The sequence below is a fragment of the Loxodonta africana genome, chromosome 2 (assembly GCF_030014295.1).
Source record: "Loxodonta africana isolate mLoxAfr1 chromosome 2, mLoxAfr1.hap2, whole genome shotgun sequence".
Lineage (NCBI taxonomy): Eukaryota > Metazoa > Chordata > Mammalia > Proboscidea > Elephantidae > Loxodonta > Loxodonta africana.
In genome coordinates this window covers 95,662,670-95,686,605 of record NC_087343.1, presented here as the reverse complement: position 1 = coordinate 95,686,605, position 23,936 = coordinate 95,662,670, and positions in this window count along the sequence as shown.

Below are 23,936 nucleotides of genomic sequence, written 5' to 3'. Positions count from 1 at the left end.
GAGTAATCCCTATTAGTGTTTTGTTAGTTACTGACTATACACCATCCCTATGTGTTTGAATTCTGCAATGCTTAGCAGTTAAGTGTATGTAGCTTAAGCAATAAAAACTTTCCAGAAATGAGATAAAACTGAGACAATGAGAGATTTTTTTTTTTCTTCTCATTCAATCACATTTTACAATGCATACTTGTAAGGAGAAAAACACAATGCTTTATATTTGAACAAAACCATGTGTGTATTTTGTTACCCTTTTTTTTTTTTTAAACAAGTATAAGTATATATTTTTTTCTCCCCCTGAAGAAAATAAAAGCTTTAATACTAGGAGGCTAGTTCAAACATATGCTGTAGCTAATATTATCAAAGTGCAAAACACACTTTTAAGAATCAAGTCGAGTGAATTGTAAGCATTATTTTGAAAAGAGGCTTCAAAGCTTTCAAAAAGTATGTAAAACATGGCAAAATAACAATACTGATCTCTCCAGTTTCAAAGTTTTATTTTTTGCTCTTTTTTTAAACAAACTGTGAAAGTTGTTTTTTGTTGTTTTGTTGTTGTTTTTCTGTTCAAGCCACATTTCACGAAGACCACAAGTTACCTTATTTGATCCCACAAAAGCTTGAAAAAATGAGATGCCAGGGGAACACCTGTTGAGTTTAAATATAGATTCTTTTGCTTGAATTGTCAGCTTTTCCAGCTGAACTTTCATGAAAAGTGACACATTGCCATTTTGTTTTATTTGCCTTAAAGCTCCTAAATATTTACCTAAAATTTTAGTAAAGTCCAACAGCACATGTTAACCCACAGCCAGTTTAGCTTAGTTCCTTTGTAGTTTAATTAATAATTAACATTGGGAATGCTACTTATAAGTAATCATCATCATGTTTTTGTTAGATGTAGTCAAGTCGGTTCGGACTCATAGCTACCCTGTGTACAACAGAACAAAACACTGCCCAGTCCGATGCCATCCTCACAATTCTTGCTATGTTTGAGCCCATTGTTGCAGCCACTGTGTCAATCTATCTCATTGAGGGTCTTCCTCTTTTATGCTGACCCTCTACTTTACCAAGCATGATGTTCTTCTCCAGGGACTGGTCCCTCCTGATAACATGCCCAAAGTACATGAGACGAGGTCTCACCATCCTCATTTCTAAGGAGCATTCTGGCTGTATTTCTTCCAAGACAGATTTCATCATTGCCAACACTGTAATTCAAAGGCATCAGTTCTTCTTCATCTTCCTTATTCATTGACCAGCTTTTGCAAGCATATGAAGCAATTGGAAATACCATGGCTTAGGTCAGGTGCATCTTAGCCCTCAAAGTGACATCTTTGCTTTTTGATGCTTTAATGAGTTCTTTTGCAGCAGATTTGCCCGATGCAATATGTCTGATTTCTTGACTGTTGCTTCCATGGCCACTGTTTGTGGATCCAAGTAAAACGAAGCCCTTGACAACTTCAATCTTTTTTCCATTTATCATACTATTGCTTATTGGTCCATTTGTGAGGATTTTTGTTTTCTTCATGTTGAGATATAATTCATACTGAAGGCTGTAATCTTTAATCTTCATCAGTAAATCACAGTATATCCACTATAAATTACAGTAAATTCATCGTCATGTAATTTCTTATTTTTATGTGTGATAAATGCATTTTTTAAAGAACTTTCAAATGTACTATTTCTTTTGGTTTTCAGATGCTACTTTTTGCTGTTGTTATTGTATTTGTTACTTTAAGCATAAAAAGTTCCTTTATAATTTCTTTTTTCTACTTTTTCTGTATTTAAACAGTTCCGAGTTACATGAAATTGCTGTGTTGTGTGTTGTGTTAAAGTTTTCTAATCAACTGCATGTCAGTGTTCTGGAATTCACTTAAGTAATCATAACCTCATAGCGACAAAAATTAGCAAAGAGAGAAAGAAGACTCGAGTCATCACGGCAGGGTGGTCGTTAGCAGCCATTCTGTCTGAGCAAGCGCAGTATGTCCAGCAGTCCAGTCTGAGGTCACGGCTGCCCCAGAATTTGAGTGGTTGAGGATATTTTAGGACACTTTCATTAGAAAGTACAAAGTACAGTTAAGAAACAGGCTTGGGGCGCCAGCATGTGATTATGGCAAGACGGGCTGACCACTGGGAAATTGCTGAGCCAACAGGCTGAGGAGTTGGGCTGACCTCCCCTGGAGCCAAATCCACAGAGAGACACCACCCAACACACCTTCTAAAGGATAATCTGAAGTACTCAGTGTTCAAAATACTCGTCTGAGCAACAGATGTTTTTGTAAGACAAAAGTATTGTACATTTTCAAAGGCTCTGTTTATGACTCTTCTTGCTATACTATTTTTAAAGGTGCTTGTATAAAAAAAAAAAAAGCCCTTCATATTTACTTTAGAATGATCTTGTATCCTTGCTGCCTGTGTCATTGGTGGTGGTGGCTGGAAGGGGGGAGTTGCAGAAGACCTCTAACCACAGTTCAAAGGAGTCACATACTTGGTAGATATCAAGTTACCAACAGCTAGTTCAGGGAACCATTATATAAAGCAGGTATTTTTTTAGATTTCTTATGTTTAATGGCATTTAATGCTTCTGCATGGAATTTTTTAGAATTTCAATTTGTGATTAACAAAATATTTTTTTCCTTCTTGCTTCTCGTGTTTCTTGCCTCTTTTGCTTCTTATAGCACCCAAATGTAATGTCTTTTTTTTTTTTTTTTTCCCTTGATTTTCAAGCAGCCTGTTTATGGAAAAGAATTAAAATGAGAGAGAATTTAAAGAAGGTGTCATTTGATAACCATGACAACTCAGAAGGCAGTAAGGAGAAATTTGGAATCTAATATTTGTCTTAGGAGCAGTAGAAAACTTGGCAATGGAAGTAAAATCCTCTGTTACCTGGCATAGTCAGGGAATTAGTGAAATAGAATAAGTCGTAAAAAAAAAAAAAAAAAAAAAGGGAAAATGTTAATTTGATATCTTGGAAAGAAAAATGTACGTAACAAATCCATCGAGTCACTTTTTATCATCTCACAGCATCTCACTAAGTCTTTTTATTTGAAAATATATCATTCTCTGATGGCCCCAGGCCCATTTATTCCCCACCCTCACTTTCTTTCCGTTTCTAGTACACATAAAACATCCCTTCACTGGGTTTGGAATGGGCAATAGTGTGATTTCTTAAAATAACAGCTATTCTTTTTAAATACTAAGCAAAATAAATTAATTATACTAGACTCTGAAACAAAATGTGTTAAAGCATTAATTCTTAAGGTGTCAAAATTTTCAACTTAATTCAGTTTTATTTAAGTAAATCCCCTTTTATAATTCAAAATTCATATTTCAAGTTTGGGTTCTAAATGAAGGGAAAGGTACACTGTATATCAACAGGACTGACTAAATTCAGAACAGTATTGGCTTTGGTTGTCAGGTTTCCGCTAAAAAAGACTACAAAGAAAAAATAATGAAAACTAAAGTTTGTACAAATGAAGCATATCCCTAAAAAATCAAGTCCTACTTACCACCTTTATAGTCTGTCTTCATTTGTGTATGTATGTGCCTCTGTGTGTGCGTACTTTTCTTGGCCACACATTTGCCTCTTCTCTAATTTATTTCCTCCCTTATTGTTTCTTTCCCTTTCCTCTTTTAAATATATCTTAAGGTCTTCTTCAGCAATTCCAGGCCATCTGTCCTAGGCGTACTAAATAAGCATTCATGGACACATGGCTGCCTCCTCCAGACTGACAAAGGCTCTTTAGTAGAGCTAAGAGAAATGACCTAACAGCAGTGGTGAAGAGACCTAAAAATATTTAAAGTACAAAAAAAAAAAAAAAAAAAAAATAGCAAGACCCATCAACTTTCTCTTTACTTGACTCCCCTTTTTTCTTAAGTTTATTCCATGTTTTACCATTGGAATCTGCCCTTACAGAATCATTTGCATAATTGCCTGACAAACTAGGTATAAGCTTATTTTTAAAGGTAAAAAATCCTTATATCCAAAAACAAAATTTAAAAAGACCTCTAACTTTTAATGCCATAGTTGCATATATTTCCATGTAGCACACTTGCCAAACATTTAAAGAAGAAAAATTCCCACCTCTATTGTGAGCAAGAGGGATTTGGTAGATTTTTTTTTTAATAGTTTAATAAGAATGCACCCAATAAACAGATACACTTTCAAATAACTAACGTAAATTGTAAGGCAGTAAGGACACACAGTTGAAAAAAAAAAAGTAGTCAAAAGATTAAAATTTTACATGAAAAGTTTTGACTCATTCCTTTATGAGCTGACCAATCTCTGATTTTTTTGGGTGATCTATACAAAATTGACTGGCTTTATTACCAATGAATACTATTTTTCTTATATAAATTTGTTGGTTTATTAAAGCATTTTTATCTAATGAAAAATATTTTAATTGGATGTAAATTATCGCTTTATTTTTTCACAACAGATGCTGTGTGAATTACATGAACTTATATGAATTTCTGAGCTACTCATAAGTATTCAGAAAACTGCTAAAACCTGTTAACTGAATAGAAGATAAGATATTCCTATCATTCTTAAGGACTAAACCTTGCTTATGTAAAAATTGTTAGGCATTTTTTTCCTCTGAAACTTCAGAAATTATGTATAAGCAAATGTTTCTTTATTCTTTATCCCTATACTACGTGTAGCTCAAAGTAATGTCCTCTAGAACTTAAGTTACAAAATAACTGAATACTATGTGTCGTATATTTTACATTAAAAGAAAACGCTTAGCTCTACATTGCTTTATCTATCATAAATCTTTCTTTAGCATGTTTTTGGTTTCCCTCTAGTTATTATGAGTTAATTTGATGAAAAATTCTGTTTCTTAAAAGAGCTTGCAATAATAAAAAAAAAAATTAACAAATTAGATTTTTATAATTTCTTGAAAGAAAAGACCAGTAAAAAAAAAAAGTCCTTAAACTGAGATGGCACTAACAAAACAAGATGTCTAGTTGACACAACAAAATGAAAGCCAGACATCAGAGAAATGATCATCTTAACAAGTTTGAAGCATAAACCAAAGTTTCCAGTTTTACAAACCCTCTTTTGAAAAAGTGTCTTATATTGTATATACTATTAAAAATGGTCTTATGAGGCTTTTTTTTTTTTTTTTTTTAGTGGAGGGGGAAGAGGCGGTGAGGTGGGGAAGACGGAACTGAATTTAGGTGGTGGTGATGAATTTCATTAAGAAGGAGGTGTTCATCAGTGTGTGTCTTACAGCGTTCAGTGTTTTTTTTAGAGAATGTTTTCCCCCTTCAAAAAAAATCTAGTGGGTGTTCAGTGGGTTCTTTTGTTTTTCAATCTGTTAATTAGAATTTTGCAACAAATCTTAAAAGAGGAACAAAGTACAGTAGAAAAGTCTTACTTTAATATTCAGAAAATGTGAATGCCAACACCAAAGTCAGAATTATAAATATGAGTGGAAAAATACCAAAGGATTTAGTATAAACTGGAAAAGGAGAAACAGCACCTTCTGAAAAGCATAAAGCTAGATTTAGAGATAGGACCGGGATCTGATTTGGGAAGGACGCAGGAGCATAGCAGCAGAACTCTGTAAAGACAGTAGATAACGTGCCCATATATTTACGGTTTCATTTTGGCTGCCAGGAAGACAGCAAATTATAGTTCTAACTCAGGACCTTCCAAATCCTGGATACATGAGAATGGATCAAGAAAATGGTTCATCTCTAATATGTCGGGCCATTAAAAAACAGAAACAAAAAAACAAAAAGGAGAGAAGAAAAACGGGTGACAAAAGAGACACCATGGAGTGAATATATTTGTCTCTGGAGGTCAGCTCAGCTCTCCCTAAATATAATGTAAGCTGAAAGCAGCTGTCCAGAGTGTAGAGCATTGCTTGTACATTTTTGGTCTCCCAAATGACGTTTTCTTCAGTTATGCTTTTTAAGTTTATTGTGTGAAATTCTTAATGAATTGAAATTGGATGGAGAATTTGAACCACACATCTTATGTATATTTTAAGTTAATTTCATTAGAGAAAAATAATTGACCAACTGCTTGTAGACAACAAATTTGAAAATACGTAAACCATAAGTTACTGAAGCAGCAGTTCCAATCTCTGGAAAGTGACATAGCATAATGGAATACAGACATTAAAGCCAAGTAGACCTAAATTATAAATTGTTATGCCATTTTTTACCAGGAACATGGCCTTTGTCAAATTAACCACCTACCTGAGCCTCAGTTTCCTCCTCTGTAGTCAGGGGATAACAATAATTGCTTTATCATACAGTTATTATAGATAATAAAAAAAAAAAAAACCCATTGCCTTTGAGTCAATTCTGACTCATAGCTTCCCTATAGGACAGAGTAGAACTGCCCCATAGGGTTTCCAAAGCTGTCATCTTTACGGAAGACTGCCACATTTTTCTCCTGTGGCGTGGCCGGTGGGTTCGAACTGCTGACCTTCGGGTTAGCAGTTGAGCACTTAACCACTGCATCACCAGGGCTTCTATTATAGATATTAAGCATGATACCAAAACCAAAAACCAAACCCGTTGCCTTTGAGTCCATTCCAACTCATAGCAACCCTACAGGACAGAGTAGAACTGCCCCCATAGGGTTTCAAAGGAGCTCCTGGTAGATTTGAACTGCTGACCTTTAGGGTTAGCAGCCATAGCATTTAACCAGTACGCCACCAGGGTTTCCATTAAGTATGATAATATATATAAAATGCACAAAAGAGGTTTCGGCCCATAGTGGGTGCTCGGAGAATGTAAATTCCCTCACCTCCACCTGTCCTGACCTGGACTATCTAAAGGTACATGATTGATTTAAACACCAGAAAAATAATTGTTCAGGCATTTCTGGAAAAATCAGAAATCTTCTGGGATTTTTTAGTGTAGCAGTCAAAAGTTCACTTAATATAGACTCTGAACAATGCAAAGTGGGTAACTCTGGTAGGGGAGTTTTCTTTTTAAAAATCCCCTACTGAGGTCCCTGACTAGACGAGTTCTACTAAGAAGGTATCAAAGTTATTGTTTCATTAATAAATTTCCCTTAATTCATGTATATACAGTCTATAGGCTCACAGAACAGACAATATTAATATGGAATGAGATCCATTCCAACAGCATTTACAGTTTTGATATTGTTAGTCAAATATATTTTACAAATATTCAAGATTTGGATAATAAGAGAACTTTTATTTCTTTAAAAAAGCATCACTGAAATTCTTTTTTAATATGTGACAGTGAATAATAAATTTGAATTATTTTAAATTTAGAAATTTATGTTATTCCACTGAAATAAGCAAATAAGACATCTAAACAAAATAATTTTGACATTAACACAAACGTTTAATTTGGGAAGATACTAGCTAATTATTTTAATCCTGTGAAATGATAGACATTCATGTCTTAATTTTTTTTTTTTTTTTGGTAGAGGCTTTCTCATAGATAGTTGATGTATAGAATGTAGATAAAAGTGAAAACTAGTAAATTCTATACAAAACCATGTCTATACAAAAATCGATGTTCTGGAAATAAAAAAATAACCTTTTTGAAAGAATTACAGTATACCATAATGATTCATACAATTTTAAAATTTCCTTTTGGCCCCTTGAGGAAAAAAAGAGTACTTCTGATTAGAAAATAAAGAACACAGTTTCCCTCTATTTGGATTTTTTTCTAGAAGCCATCATTGTCTTCTACCAAATTAGTCCATAACTGTGGAGTTTGATTGTGGTTAATTGTGGAGAAAGAGTATGAACACATAACTGTGCTATTTTTCATATTTTTAAAATAAATGTCAATTGCTAACAGATTCAAGGCTTTTTTTTTTACTTTAATCACGTGAACATGCAAGTGAGTGCGCACACATACATACGCGTTCACAGTGTTTTTAATTCCTTTAACTGTACTCACAGAAATACTGTTCAAATTGTTATTCTGGAGTGATCTTAGAAATAAATGGGAAGCACAGTAGGGCTGCTTTAATGTTATATGTTTTATTTTTTACCTATATTCCAAATAGTCCAAATATTTTGAGGACTACAAATGCCTAATGGAACTGATATTACTTAACAAAGACAACATGAAGCTAACATCTAACTTTGCTTTCTACTTATAGCAGAAACAGTTTAAATTACTGGGGAAACAAAAGCAGAAATACTTTGCCAGAGTCTGTTATATAAAGTAGAAATAATCCTTCTCTCCTGTTGCCAAACAGGAGAGTGCAACAGAAGTAAAGTGGATAAAAAGTAGTTATAGGGAAAAAAGACGGCATGAAGATACACGAAAAGAAAAGGCTGAGAAGGAGGAAAACAAAAGGGGCTTGGCTGGCAATGAATATTATTTCATAAAACCTTGGTTTGGTTTACAAGCAAGTTAGAGCAAAAACAGTTCATCTAGATTGGTCAAGGTGCAGATCTGAGTTTCTTTCTGAAGAACAAGATTTGATCATAAAGTTCATGATTTTACCCTAATCTCTAACCAGAACAGAAACAGTCCATCATATTCTGGTGAAGAGAGCTAAGACATTATTTTCATTACAGCGTCTAATTCTGCATAAAGGTAAAGAAAGGCATCCCTTTAATTTCTACAAATCACATTGTTAGTGTAATCAGAATAAGCTAGGTTATACTGAGATAGCATCTCCAAAATTGCAATAGATTAGCACAACGAAGGTGTATTTCTCATATTACATGTCCATCACAGGAATGAATGAAGAAATCTGTCTTGGAAGAAGTTCAGTCAGAATGCTCCTCAGAAGAGAGGGTGGCAAGACTTCATCTCACATACTTCGGACATGCTATAAGGAGGGACCAGTCCCTGGAGAGGGACAGCATGCTTGGTAAAGTAGGCGGTCAGCAAAAGAGAGGAAGACTCTCAGCAAGATGGATTGGCACAGTGGCTGCAACAATGGGCTCAAGCTTGGCAACCATTGTGAGGATGGTGTGGATTGAGCAGTGGTGCATTTTGCTTTATGGAGGGTCACTAAGAATTGGAACCAACTCAACATCACCTAACAACCATGTAGAAAAACTGGGATCTCTGCTCTGCCCTGTCTCACTTCAAATTCAGAGCCGATAAAGCTGCTATAACCTGGAATGTCGCTGGTTGCCTTGGCCGTGAAAGGGAACAATAGTAAATTGACCTTTTAAAGATTTCCATCTTGAAGTGCAGCTGTCACTTCTGCTCACATTTCATTAACCAAAGCAAGTCACGAGGGCAAGAGAAATGCAAAAATTTTGCCATATGACCAAAAAGAGAGGCACGAGGATATCTACCAAAATTCCTAAAGACTAGCGCAGTCAGCACAAGAAAATATCTGTGCTGTATATAACACACAATGGCCAATCACAAGAGACAAACCAACCAGCAGGAAGGCTGAGCTACTGATTTTGTCTATTTTCATTCTCGTTTACAATTCCTTTCATCTAACTGATAATGTGGATGCCCACATTGATTAAATTGGTCAAAATTAATAAACAGTGTATCCTTTATAGTTTCATCTCAGGCAAAAAAAAAAAAAAAAAAAAAAAAATCACCAACTGGCAGAGATTTTTTTTCCCTGAAATGTTTTCCACAAAAGAACAGTCACAAAAAAAACTTTGGGGCTTGTAAAAGCATAACTATTACAATAAATATTCTAGATGCTCTCTATATATGAACAGTGTTATGAACACTTTCTTCTCCATTTACTTTATATGCTGTTTCTCTTCCTCTTTATGTTGAAAGTCAGGGTTCCTGATTCATCCAAAAAAGTCCTTGGACTGACATCGTCATTATGGTTGTTATCGTTGTGCTGTTGCCAAGGCAGCCAAAATATAGACCTGGGTTCAAAGTAGTAACTGGGTGTGTAAGAGGGTAGTCACTTCCACTCTCATGAATACAGCTGCTCCGAATGCGACAAATACCGTTATCATCATGGGTCTTATTACCTCAAACCACAAGGTGCTATCTGAACAAATGCTGGGTTTTAACTGTCAGATTCTTGAATGTGTCACATTTTTCTTTGGATCTTTGGGTTATTATAACAGCTGTTTGTAAACATTGTAAAGCCCACATTAGGGACAGAATGGGTAAGAATATTTTGACCCAAATGTCTGCCCCTTGAACCATCATAAGGAATGCAGCATGTATGCTGACACTTAAGGAGTAGATTTAAATAGCAACTGGGATCAACTTCCAACTGAATAAGTCAATAGGCATTTTCAGTTTCTGACTCCATCTGGGTCAGTTCTCTTTCATCAGCTGGCCTGAGAATGTCCAAGGGTATTCAGACTCTAAGCAAAAAAGGGTAACAGACTAACAGGTATTTCATACAAGATTTTGGCTGGGCAATATTTTCACGAAGAGTCTAAGACAGCCTCTTCAGCAGTTGAAGTTAGCAGTGCTTGTTGAATAGCAATCCTTTTCTTTAGAATCAGGGACATGAACAGCTTTAGAATTTGTCATGCTCTGATCTCTTTCATTCTGAAAATACCCCATGCTATTTTATGTAGTGGTAATGAGTTAGATATTTCTAGTGCTTGCCTGGGTAAGCAGTCATGAGAGCTGTTGTAATAAATAAATAGTAAGAGTACATTTGCTCTGATAATAGCAACTTTCATTGAAGGATGTGAATGTGCCTTGCAAACGAGTGATATAGAATCCTTAGAAAGGCTTTTATTAGCAGAAATGTAATACAACAATTTTTAAATGGAACAGTAAGGCAGAGTGGGGAAAGAATCTCTGACATTGTATTTCTGGTTATCGACTACAGTTTTGGACACCCAGGCTCGCAACTCAAGCAGATGAGAAGCTAAGAAAAGATCCAGTAAGGAAATGTACTTATAGTGCATTGAATATTATGAGAAATCAGTCCACAGGATTTTTAGATTTGGAAACACCATGTATCTGCCAATGAATCCTATTAGTCATTCACTTCCAAAATACCTAAATGATACATATACAGCTGAAATGTTGCTTCAGATGGAAAATAAAATCAATATTCTAATTCTTTGGTCCACTGTTCACAGAATAATTAGATATATTATAACAATTACCCCCAAAAGTGTAATAGTTAAACAACTATTATATGCATAAAGGAATATAGTAGTAGAGATAAAACTCATGTATTTCTTTCTGAAAGTATTACATTTTGTCAAAAAAAAATAACTATGTAGGTCATAATTAAAGTTAATACAGATTAAATGTGTAACCACAAAGAAAAGTTAACTTTGATGTATCCTGGGTGACAGGATGATATCAGACCAAGACTGAAGTTTACTATGGATAATCGAGACTTGACTGAACGTGGAACGTATGCTTTCCTTTTAAAGGCGAGTTCTTTTAATGCTTTCTTTTCATGTGATGTTTGGACAAATTCGGGTTTGTTCTAGTCTCAACATACACATGTACACTAAAGGGGAATCTCAAAATGAAACTGGCAGAGTTGTGTTTTGCTCTTTTATAGTGTGGTGTTTGTGAGGTTTCTCAATTTGTTCACATGTTTCCTTGAAATAAAGATGACACTTTCATTCGGGCACGTGTCCTGAATTTCCTTGTGAAATCGAAATTGAAAATGGAGGCTAGGGATTGTGTGTGAGATCTCTTAAATCCATTTCATCAGGAAAATTATTCTTTGATAAGTCCGACTGTACGTAAGTGAGGGAAGAGGATATTTTTACTTGGTTGCCTTCTTTATCTCCTTTTATTGTTCTTGTAATTTTTTTTTTTCCCTAGATTTTACTCCTACTCCAAAGCCCCCAGGAGCCCACAAACCAGTACTTCTGAGAATGCAGGATTTTAAAAAAGTGTCCAATACTGTGAACTTTGCAGAGTCTTATTTATTATCACAACTTTTATAAATAGAATTCTGAGTGCTATGTACTGTATTGTAAGAATATCGATATATTACGTATGCTGCATAACAAATATGCATCCTATCAAGGGATTTCATTCACAGAATCTCCTATAGAAATAATGGTATGAATGATTGCTGTTTTTCTAACTTTACAGAAAACAAACAAAAACAAATCTTGAACTTGTGTTTAACCTTTAGTACCCATGCTTCCCTCCTGCCTACTTCTTTCCAACGTCTCCCCGGTCAGAAATGTTGGATCTGAAACAGGTGATCTCAGCTCTTGTTAGTAGGAAGCAATATGAGAGTACTAATTCCCACTAATTCACCAAAGTGCGAATGTGTGTTAATCCTGTAAACTCCCAGAGGTTGAGAGTGGCTAGAATTGTTGTTAACTCAAATAAATTTGAATTTGTAGGATATGACTGTAGCACAATAAACTGAAGAAAAACATGTTCAGAAATATGTCAGAATTTATTTTTTGAGCAACACATGGATGAATCAGGCCAGTCTAGATTTTTGCTTTTAGGTGCTCATGGTTTTGGCAAGTTTTTTGTTTTTACCTTTTTGCACAAAAGAATCTCTAAAAAGTCCAGATTGTCTTCATTGTGGTTGCCATGTCAGTAGCTTAAGGCCCTGGTATGTGGGAAAACTGTGGCAGTAAAGAAGGTATTGTGTGCACTGATTTGAAGTAAATCTGAAACCCCATGTATTTGCATTCAGCTAGGGGCTTTTCTGAGGATAGTGCCTTACCTGAAACCATGAGGCATCCAGGCCCTGTGGAAGGCTGCTGAGAAAATGTTGAATTCCTTCAGGTCACACCATTTGAGTTGCCTTTTGAGCCCTCTATTTGTAATTTGAATATTACTTTTACTGATTTCTAAGTAAAACATATTAGGCTTACAAATCATAAACCTGGTTTTTTAGATACATTTCTAGCACGAACTAGCTCTGGTTCTTGGGAAAGTCACTTCATGTCTTTGGGTCTCAGTTCTTTCATGAGTCAAATGGGGATTGTGATTCTGTCTGTGCCTTAAAATGGTGTTGGTGGAGACACAATAGATTAGCAGATGCAAACAGCTTAGACAAAATTAAGATAGTTTACAAATTTAATCTGTTTTAATTACCAAATACTATGAAATGGAACAAAACGTAGCATTAAAATATTTTCTCTAGATATATATTAGAACTAGTTTTATGAAACAATCAATTTCAAGATTTAAGGAAGTCAAAATGTCAACTACTTTCTGGAAATTAATATGTGGTTTCAGATTTCATAAATTATTTGTTGGGATAACTTTATACAATTGTTGGCCTTCACTTTTTAGAACGCCAAGGAACTCAAAGCACTTATAAGGATCCTAAAACATGATCAATGACAAGGTGTTTTTTTCCCTTTTATGGTCTTTGTCTTTCTGCTTTATACTTGGGGTGTTGTTATTCGGTGTCATTTAGTCAGTTCCAACTCATAGCAACTCATAACAGAATGAAATGGAGGCCAGCAGCTCACCTACCAACTCGCCCACCACCTTGAGTAGACAAAGGGCTGTGGCCGCCATTCTCTGTGATACAAAGACTAACCCCCTATCTTGAAGCTGTCTCCTTATTAGGCATGTTTCCGGTTTCCCCATTGTTGCAGCCACTGTGTCAATCTATCTTCCTCTTTTTTGCTGATTCTCTGTTTTACTAAGCATGATGTCCTTCTCCAGTGATAGGCCCCTCCTGATAACATGCCCAAAGTGAGATAAAGTCTTGCCATCTTTGCTGCTAAGGGAGCATTCTGGCTCTATTTCTTCCAGGACAGATTTGTTTGTTCTTCTAGCAGTCCATTCAATAGCCTTTGCCAGCTGCATAATTCAAATGCATCAATTCTTCTTCAGTCTTCTCTATTCATTGTCCAGCTTTCACATGCATATGAGGTGATTGAAAGTATCATAGCTTGGGTCAGGCACACCACAGTGCTTAAAGTAATGTCTTTGCTTCATAACACTTTGGGCAGCATATTTGGCCAATGAAATAGGTTGTTTGATTTCTTGACTGTTGCTTCCGTAGACATTGATTGCAAATCTAAGTAAAACGAAATTCTTGACAATTTCAGTATTTTCTCCATTTATCATGATATTGCTTATTGGTTCAGTTGCGGAGTTTTTTTCTTTATGTTGAGATGTAACCCACGCTGAAGGCTGAAGTCTTTGATCTGCATCAGTAAATGCTTCAAGTCCTTTTTACTTTAGCAAGTAAGGTTGTGTTATTTGCATATTTCAAGTTGTTAGTTAGTCTTTCTCCAAACCTGATGCTGCGTTCTTCTTCATATAATCCAGCTTCTCAGATTATTTGCACAGGATACAAATTGAATAAGTATAGTGAAAACACACCATTTCAGATTTAAAACCAGACAGTATCCCCTTGTTCTGTTAGAAAGACTTTCTCTTGGTCTATGTACAGGTTCTGCATGAGCACAATTAAGTGTTCTGGAATTCTCATTCTTTACAATATTATCTATAATACTCGTTATGATTTGTTATCCTCCACGCAGCCAAATGCCTTTATGTAGTCAAAAAACACAGGTAAACGTCTTTCTTCTATTCAGCCAAGATCCATCTAACCTCAGCAATAATATCCGTCGTTCCAAGTCCTCTTCTGAATCTGGCTTAAGTTTCTGGCAGTTACCTGTCAATGTACTGCTTCAACTGTTTATGACTTATCTTCAGCAAAATTTTATTTGCATGCAATATTAATGATATTGTTAGTTAATTTCCACATTCTGTTGGATCACCTTTCTTTGAAAATGGGCACATACATGGATTTTTTCTGGTCGGATGGCCAGGGAGCTGTCTTCCAAATTTCTTAGCGTAGACGAGTGAACACTTCCAGCTTGTTGAAGCATTTCAGTTGATATTCCATCAATTCTTGGAGACTTATTTTTCACTGATGACTTCACTCAGCTTGAAATTCTTCAGTCAGTACCAGTGGTCCTTGATCATATGCTACTTCCTGAATTGATTGAACACTGACCAATTCTTTTTGGTATAGTGAAACCGTATATTCCTTTCATCTTCTTTTGATGTTTTCTGCATCATTCATTTTTTTGCTCATAGAATCCTACAATATTGCAATTCAAACTTGAATTTTTTCTTCAGTTCTTTCAGTTTGAGAAATGTCCTTTGAATTCTGTACAGCTCTTTTACTTCGTCATTTCTTCCATTCACTTTAGCTACTTTATGTTCAAGTGCAATTTTTAGAATCTTTCATTACATCCATTTTGGTCATTTCTTTCTTTCCTATCTTTTTAGTAACCTTTTGTTCTCTTATGTATGATGTATTCAATGGTCTTAGGTCATTAGTGTTTAATGTGTAAAATCAATTCTTGAAATGGTCTCTAAATTTAGGTGGGATATACACAAGGTCATGCTTTAATTTTCCTTGCTTTAATTTTCCTCAGCTTTGACATGTGAACAATTGATGGTGTATTCCACAGTCGACCCCTGGCCTCATTCTGACTGATGATATTGAGCTTTTCCATTGTCTCTTTCCATAGTTGTAGTTGTTTTATTCCTGCGTATTCTATCTGGCAAAGTCCACACATATAGTTGCCTTTGACCTGTTGAAAAAAGATATTCCCAATGAATAGGTTGTTGGTCTTACAAAATTCTATCATTTGATCTCCAGTGTTATCCCTATCACCAAGGCCATATTCTCCAACCACTGATCCTTCTTCTTTGGCTCCACTTACACATTCCAAACATCAATAATTATCATTGCATCTTGATTGCATGCTTGATCAATTTCAGACTGCAGAAGGTGGTAAAAATCTTCAATTTCTTCATCTTTAGCATTAGTGATTGGTGTGTAAATTTGAATAATAGTCATGTTAATTGATCTGCCTTGTAGATTTGCCTGAAGCATCAAAAGAAGATGGGAGGAATATACAGAGTTACTTTACCGAAAAGAATTGGGTAACATTCAACCATTTCAGGAGGTAGCATATGATAAAGAACTGAAGGTACTGAAGAAAGAAGTCCAAGCTGCACTGAAGGCATTGCAGAAAAATAAAGCTTCAGGAATTCACAGAATACCAATTAAGATGCTTCAATAAACAGATGCAACTCTGCAAGCGTTCACTTGTCTATTAAGAAATTTGGAAAATAGCGACCTTGCCAACTTACTGAAAGAGATCCGTATTTGTGCCCATTCCAAAGAACAGGGACAGAACTGAATGCAGAAATTATAGGACAGTATCATTAATACCATACACAAATAAAATTTTGCTGAAGATAATCCAAGAACGGTTGCAGCAGTGCACAGATGGGGAATGGCCAAAAATTCAAGCTGGATTCAGAAGATGACGTGGAACAAGGGATATCAGATGAATCTTGGCTAAAAGTAGAGAATGCTAGAAGGATGTTTACCTGTGTTTTATTGACTATGCAAAGGCATTTGACTGTGTGGATCATAATAAATTATGGATAACATTGCAAAGAATGGGAAATTCAGAACACTTAATCGTGATCATGAGGAACTTGTATGTAGACTAAGAGGCCATCATTCAAACAGAACAAGGGGGTACTAACCAAAATAAAAAAAACCCAGTGCCGTCGAGTCGATTCCGACTCATAGCGACCCTATAGGACAGAGTAGAACTGCTTCATAGAGTTTCCAAGGAGCGCCGGGCAGATTCGAACTGCCGACCCTTTGGTCAGCAGCTGTAGCACTTAACCACTCTGCCACCAGGGCTTCCAAGGGGGTACTGCGTGGTTTAAAACCAGAAAAAGTGTGTGTCTGGGTTGTGTCCTTTTGCCACAGTTATTCAATCTATATGTTGAGCAAATCATCTGTGAAGCTGTACTATGTGCAGAAAAACACAGCATCAGGATTGGAGGAAGACTAACAACCTGTGACATGCAGATGATACAACCTTGCTTGTTGAAAGCAAAGAGGACCTGAAGTACTTACTGATAAAGATCAAAGATTACAGGTGTCAGTATGGATTGCACCTCAGCATAAAGAAAACGAAAAACCTCACAACTGAACCAAAGAGCATCATCAGGATAAACAGAAAAAAGTTTGAAGTTGCCAAGGACTTCATTTTACTTGGATTTACAATCAATTCCCATGGAAACAGCAGTCAAGAAATCAAACAACTTATTGCATTGGGCAAATCTGCTGCACAAGACAGCTTTAAAATATTAAAAAGCAAAGATGATGCTTTGAGTACTAAGGTGTACCTGACCCCAGGGCATGGTATTTTCAATTGTCTCATATGCATGCAAAAACTGGACGATGACTAAGGAAGACTGAAGAATATTTGATGCCTTCATATTGTGGTGTTGGCAAAGAATATACTTTGGACTGCCAGAAGAATGAACAAATCTGTCTTGGAATAAGTACAGTCAGAATGCTCTTTAGAAGGAAGGATGGTGAGACTTCATCTCACATACTTTGGACTTGTTATCAGGAGGGACCAGTTCCTGGAGGAGGACATCATGCTTGGTAAAGTAGAGGGTCAGAATAAAAGAGAAAGACACTCAACAAGATCTATTTATGCAGTGGTTGCAGCAATGGGCTCAAACATAGCAACAATTGTGAAGATGGAAACTGCAGGACCTGGCAGTTTTTAGTTCTGTTGTACTTTGGGTCACTAGCAGTCAGAACAGACTCAACAACACCTAACAACAACAACAAACACAATTTTGTTTTAAAATTTTTCTTTATCTACTTTATCTATGAAAGAATCTGGTAAGCCTTCAAATATTCAAACACCTGATACATGCTGAGTTGCTGGATGTTAAAATGACTTGACTGCTAAAGCCAGATACTTATGAATTTGACAGAACAAAGGCCAGCATTAATTCAGTGCATTATTCATGGTTTCAAAAAAAAAAAAAAAACAGTTGGACAAAATCAGATCTATATTGCCACTTCTAAATAACTAGGTCTGGAGAAACAGAGAAGAGTTCACTGATCTCTCAAAGGAAAATAATAATGGTAAAAGGGAAAGTTATAACTCTGAGTGTTACCTTGATTCTTGAATCTCCCTTACCTCCCACTTCTAATCAACACCAAGCCTACCTCCTAAGTTTTTCTTATCTTCATGAATATCCTTTAGTATGCCTGCCCTGGTCACCATTTTCTCTTTTCAGAGTCACTGAAAAAGTTTCCTAAATGGTTTCTTTACCTGTAGACTTGTAATTCTTCTTTACCATCCAGTCACCTCTGATTTATGATGACTTATGTACGATAGATCAAAACATTGCCTAGTTCTGCATCATCTTCACAATCATTGGTATTCTTGAGTCTACTGTTGTGTCCATGGTATATATTGTGACCTTCCAACCTATGGGGCTCATCTTCCAGTACTGTATTGGACAATATCCTGTTTTGGTACATAAGATTTTCTTTGGCTAATTTTTTTTTTCTTTAATTTTTATCTATGAAAGATAAAAATTTGAAGTAGATCACCAGGCCTTCCTTTCTAGTCTGTCTTAGTCTAGAAGCTCTGCTAAAACCTGTCCACCATGGGTGGCCCAGCTGGTATTTGAATTACCAGTGAAATAGCTTCCAGCATCATAACAACAGAAAAGCACCAAAATATGACAAATTGATAGGTGGTGGACCTATAGTCTAGATCTCTTAAAACTAGTTTTCAATGTACTCAATATTATGTCTCACATACTTCGGACATGTTGTCAGGAGGGATCAGTCCCTGGAGAAAGACATCATGTTTGGTAAAGTAGAGGGTCAGCGAAAAAGAGGAAGACCGTCAATGAGATAGACTGACACCATGGCTGCAACAGCAGGGTTAACCATAACACAATTGCGAGGATGGTGCAGGATTGGGCAATGTTTCCTTCTGTTGTACATAGGGTTGCTGTGAATTAGAACAGAACGGACTCAGTGGCACCTAACAACAACAACAACAACTCAATATAACTTTCAAAAAATCTGATAATATCGTATCTTTCCCCAACTGGAAATTATTATACATTACTTCTCTTAGTCCTAGAGACAAATGGATCAGTTTACTTGTCTGTATTAGACCTTGTCTTTCATATGGTTGGTTTCCCTCAACTTGCTGAAGATTCTCGGATGTCTAGTCACATTTATAAATGATGTACTATATTGAAAAGTAATCTAGTGGGCATATATTTTGTGTGCTTTCAGAACTGTTCCCCATGAGGCTTCTCACCTGAATGAGAGGCTGACTGAAGGTTCTGTGGAAGTAGGGGAAGTTGGGGGAATATTTTGAAAACCAGTCTCCTTGAAGTACCCACGGGAAAGAAGTAGGTTGCAGAGCAGAAACCTCCTACGGCTGTAGTCTAGTATATTTCACCACTAAGGGGAAGTCCTTTCCTACCATTTATTTTAAATTTTTTTCATTCTTTCCCTATGTGGCAGCCTAGACTTATGTTAAAGTCTACCCTACTTCTTTCTCAGGCCTTGGCATCCTCACAATGTAACTTTCTCAGGAAGATCCCTCACTTGCCCACTCGATTTAGAGAATGGCTCTTGGGTTTTAGTCCAAGAGCAAAACCTTTGTGGCCAAACTGTAGCTCAGGTATAAATAGAATAGAGTCCAACTCTCCCTGCTATTTGGCAGGCAGCTCCTTAAATAATTACCTAGCATTGTACCCTAGCCTATCTTTGCCCTCTATGTTTGTTGATTCACCTTGGAGGTCTCTGGTGACTTACGTTAAATTTCATCTTTCATTTCCCTCCTAATCTTATTTTATCTGTTTAATATTATGCATTATGGGTCAGCATGAACCCAATCCCAAAAATGTGCAGGTCGGTCCAGTCCTCACATTCCAACTTCTCCATCCTCGTTGCCAGCCTTTGCCACGGCACTTTCTCTCTCTGACACTAGCCACATGGAGCTAGGTTTGAGCTCAAAAGTTAAAAGGACACCGTCCTTCAGACTGCCAGATAGACACTAGCCACAAGTTCAGGGAGTCCATACAATACCCCAACCTTCTGACCTGCTGGCACCAACTCAGGGCTGGTTTCCCACTAGCCCTTCAGGAAGCCAACTATAAGCTCAGAAGTCCACATGACACCCTTGCTTTCTGACTTACGGGTTCCCACTGCCTGTTTATTTGGGTTTGGCAATTCAATACAGGAATGACACACAGAACTTGCAGAGAGTATACCACACTTATGACTACACATTTATCACGAACGAAGAGGATACAAACAAAGAGACACATAGAGCAAGGTCTTGGATGGTTCACAATGTGGAGCTTCCATGTCCCATGGCTTTCACTACCCTCCTGAGCCTCCATGTCCAGGACTTTAATCAGCCAGTCCTGAATGGTAGACTCAGTCATGCCTTCTGAGACTCGCTGATTTTGGTCTCCCAGGCTAGTCTTTTATGGTCTGGCCAGCCCACACTCACCATTACAAATTCTCAGGTTTGGCCTGGAAGCCTCAGACCAAGGACCCCAATTATTGCAAGGGTTATTTCTCCAGGGTCAAAGGTAAAATTAGGTCTTTTACTCCACAGATATCTTCCCAGAATTTTTATAAAATTTTGATTCACTCATGATGATACACTTTTCTTGTTTTCCAGAGTGTAGTGGTGTCATCCATTTTATCATCTGTCAATTCAAGAAAATTTTGAGAAAAAAGAAATACACACTGATACGAGCTTTAGTTGACCATTTTGAGCAAGAAGCCTATCTTTAATTTTTTTTTTGAAAAGTAGCCTGAATAAACTATTAACTAGATAATAAATTGTAGGTGGCTTAGACTTCATATTGAGGAGAGCTCATTGTTTTTAACACCTTTAAGAACATCAAAAATATTTTTATTAATTTACAAACATTTCTGTTCATTTGTCTTTTAGAAGATCCTCTAAGAATCAATTTAAAACTGAATTATCTGACCAAATGAAAATTAATAAAATTCAATATCTTTTTTGAAGATTCTGTTTTCCTTAATTCAGATAGGCATTAGTTTAAGGGATTTTAATTTGTTAATTGTAAAATATCAATAATCAATGATTTGAAATCAGACAAATGGGTAAGTAGTGAACATGACATTTTGGTGACAAAATGTAATGGATAATATTTAGATAATTTTCAAATACCTAAACAGAGCCTTATTATTATACCAATCCCCAGCCAACCTTTTTGGTGGTTCTTGTCGTGGGAGCATAATTTTTAGTCATCACATTTTTTTTCAAAGTCTACTGAAGTTGCGATTAATAGTAATTAACGAAGATTGACTAAATAACTTTTTTTTAATTATCTTAACATTAGCAGATTATCGTCAAATTATTCAGTGAAGATTTGAAAATCATTATAATATCCCCCTAGAAACTGGTTATTATAAGGAATTCCTGGTGGTAAAAAAAGATAAATAAAATGATAAAATTCATGGGGCCTTTCTTTTCAAAATGGCTACAAATATTATTGACGGACACAAAAGATTTAATCCTCACTGAAATCTAGTCTTAGAAATTAATCTACAGGTTATACATACATTTCACACAGAAATTCCATTAAACCTGTCTGAGGAGATAACCCATGGGACCAGCAAAAAGTGGTTCTGTGGTAAGAAATGACTTTTAACTAAAGGTTAAATAAAATTGTAGTGATGTTATTTTAAACTGATTGCTCAAGACAGTGGTTCCTTTGGAAGTGGTCCTTAGTTCAGTTTGCTCTCTACTTCTTTCTGTTTTTTTATATTGAGTACCCCTTCATTTCCCTGATGGTCATATTTTGACCTCTATGTATTTCTGCCTCTCCTCCTCTCTCCAGTATCATCGACTTGCTGTCTAGGATATAACAGTGGTTGTCCTGCTCTTCCTAGAAATTTATGTGTAAGGAAAATCTGCCTTATTCTTTACCCACTCATACCGAGATATTTTTTAATCCATTACCATTCATTTATCCTGTTTGTTTCTTTTTTCAAAGGATTTATTGGGGCAGAGCACTGAATGAATTCCCACTGATATTTTGGATTAGATCACAGTTTTTGTGAAGGCAATTATGGAGTTGTTCAAATGTTTCATGAATCTTTAGCTTTGTTTATAGATTAAAATGCTGAATGGTGGATAGTTAAAATGTGTTGATAATTTAAATAAGTAAAGATTAAAATTTTCTGAAGATAATTATAATTTCTATGATTGATCAATGGGAAATTATACACACCATTATAGGGTCTATGTCTCTTATCTTGGAAAAGAGACACTTATGTCTCTAAATTATCTAACATATGGTACATAAAAACAACTATTTAAATATTTTATATCCAATCTACCTGCACAAATACCATTTTAGCTTAAACATACACCGGATAATGTATTGAAGATGTAATAAAAAGTATACTTTGGAAATTCAGCTATGAAATAATATAATAATAAACACTTCTCTCTGCTAGTATTAATAATAACAGTCCTCACATACTCTTCTGATTCTAAAAGCTAAACTTGTTTGAAAATTTGCTATACTATACTATGCCATACTTTGGGAAATGATTTAAGTAGAAAAGTAAAGACTTTAGGTAAAATGGATGTCTCTAACATACATATAAGTGTGCTTACATACTGAGAGGTTTAAAATTAGGCAGTAGTTGAATTTTAAACAGGGCTAGGTAGGAGGGTAAGGTAAGGAGGTAAAATAGGCTATAAATGAAGGTTTAAATTTTCATTCATTCTGAAGTTTTTCCAAATGAAATTTAATTCAATAGCTAAGGGTGTATATCACGGATAGTCTAGCTCTACTTCAAACCATTCATGAGAAGTTAGCTATTAATACTAACTGAATTCACTCTGTAAGTTGGCCTTAGAGAGTCAATGCAGCCCGACTATTTAGGATGCCTAAAAAAAAAAAAGAAAGGCCTAGGAAAATTAAATATTACTCGAAGAAATCAGGTGACTGAAAAATATGAATTTTAATTAATATTAAATAAGGAAATCACTGGGGCTGAGAATCATAGCCACAAATCCAAAAGTCAGTATTTGTATACTTTACAAAGTATGGAAACACTGGTGACGTAGAAGTTAAGAGCTATGGCTGCTAACCAAAAGGTCGGCAGTTCAAATCCACCAAGAGCTCCTTGGGAACCCTATGGGGCACTTCTACTCTGTCCTATAGGGTTGCTATGAGTCGGAATTGACTCTATGGCAAGAGGTCTTTTTTTTTTTGGTGTTACTAAGTATAAGGTTCTGGACAAAGAGACGGGGTACTGAGAAGAATGCTTCATTTGAAGAGGTTACAGCTTAAAATGCAAGAAACAATTCCATAATATTATTAAAGTAAAGGCTAGGGATATTCTACAGTGTTAACATTTTCTTGAATTCTTAGTTTTTTTTTGTTTTTTTTAACTCTTCTACAAGAGAGGTTCCATTTCTTCAATACTTGTAATTATACAAAGAAAGATTTCGGTTATTTTCAAATTTTACATGTAACCTAAATAATACTGAGCGTTTTGTCTCCCATCTTGTCATGGATTGAATTCTGTCCCCCCAAAATATCTGTCAACTTGGCTAAGTCATGATTCCCCGTATTGTACGATTGTCTACCATTTTGTCATATGGTGTGATTTTCCTGTATGATGTAAATCCTATCACTATGATGTAATTAGTGGCAGTTATATTGATGAGATCTACAAGATTAGATAGTGTCTTAAGCCAATTTCTTTTGAGATATAAACAAGAAAAGCAAGCAGAGAGACAAGGGAAACTCATACCACTAAGAAACCAGTTCCAGGAGCAGAGCGTGTCCTTTGGACCTGAGATTCCTACACTGAGAGGCTCCCAGACCAAGGGAAGACTGATGACAAGAACCTTCCTCCACAGCCGACAGAGAGAAAGCCTTCCCCTGGAGCTGGCACCCTGAATTCAGACTCTCATAATCTCCTAGACTATAAAAGAATAATTTCTCTTTTTTAAAACCACCTACTTGTGGTATTTCTGTTATAGCAGCACCAGATGACTAAGACACACCTTAAGTTCAATCTCAGAATAGAGTCGCACCAAAAAGAAAACAAATCTGAGCAAGTGTAAGATAAATTAGTGTTCACCATTTCTTAGAAAAGCAATGAAGCTACAGTACATTCCACAAACACTGTAAAACTTCTTTAAACTACTCTTTGTCCAGTTCTTTCTCCAGACTTTCAA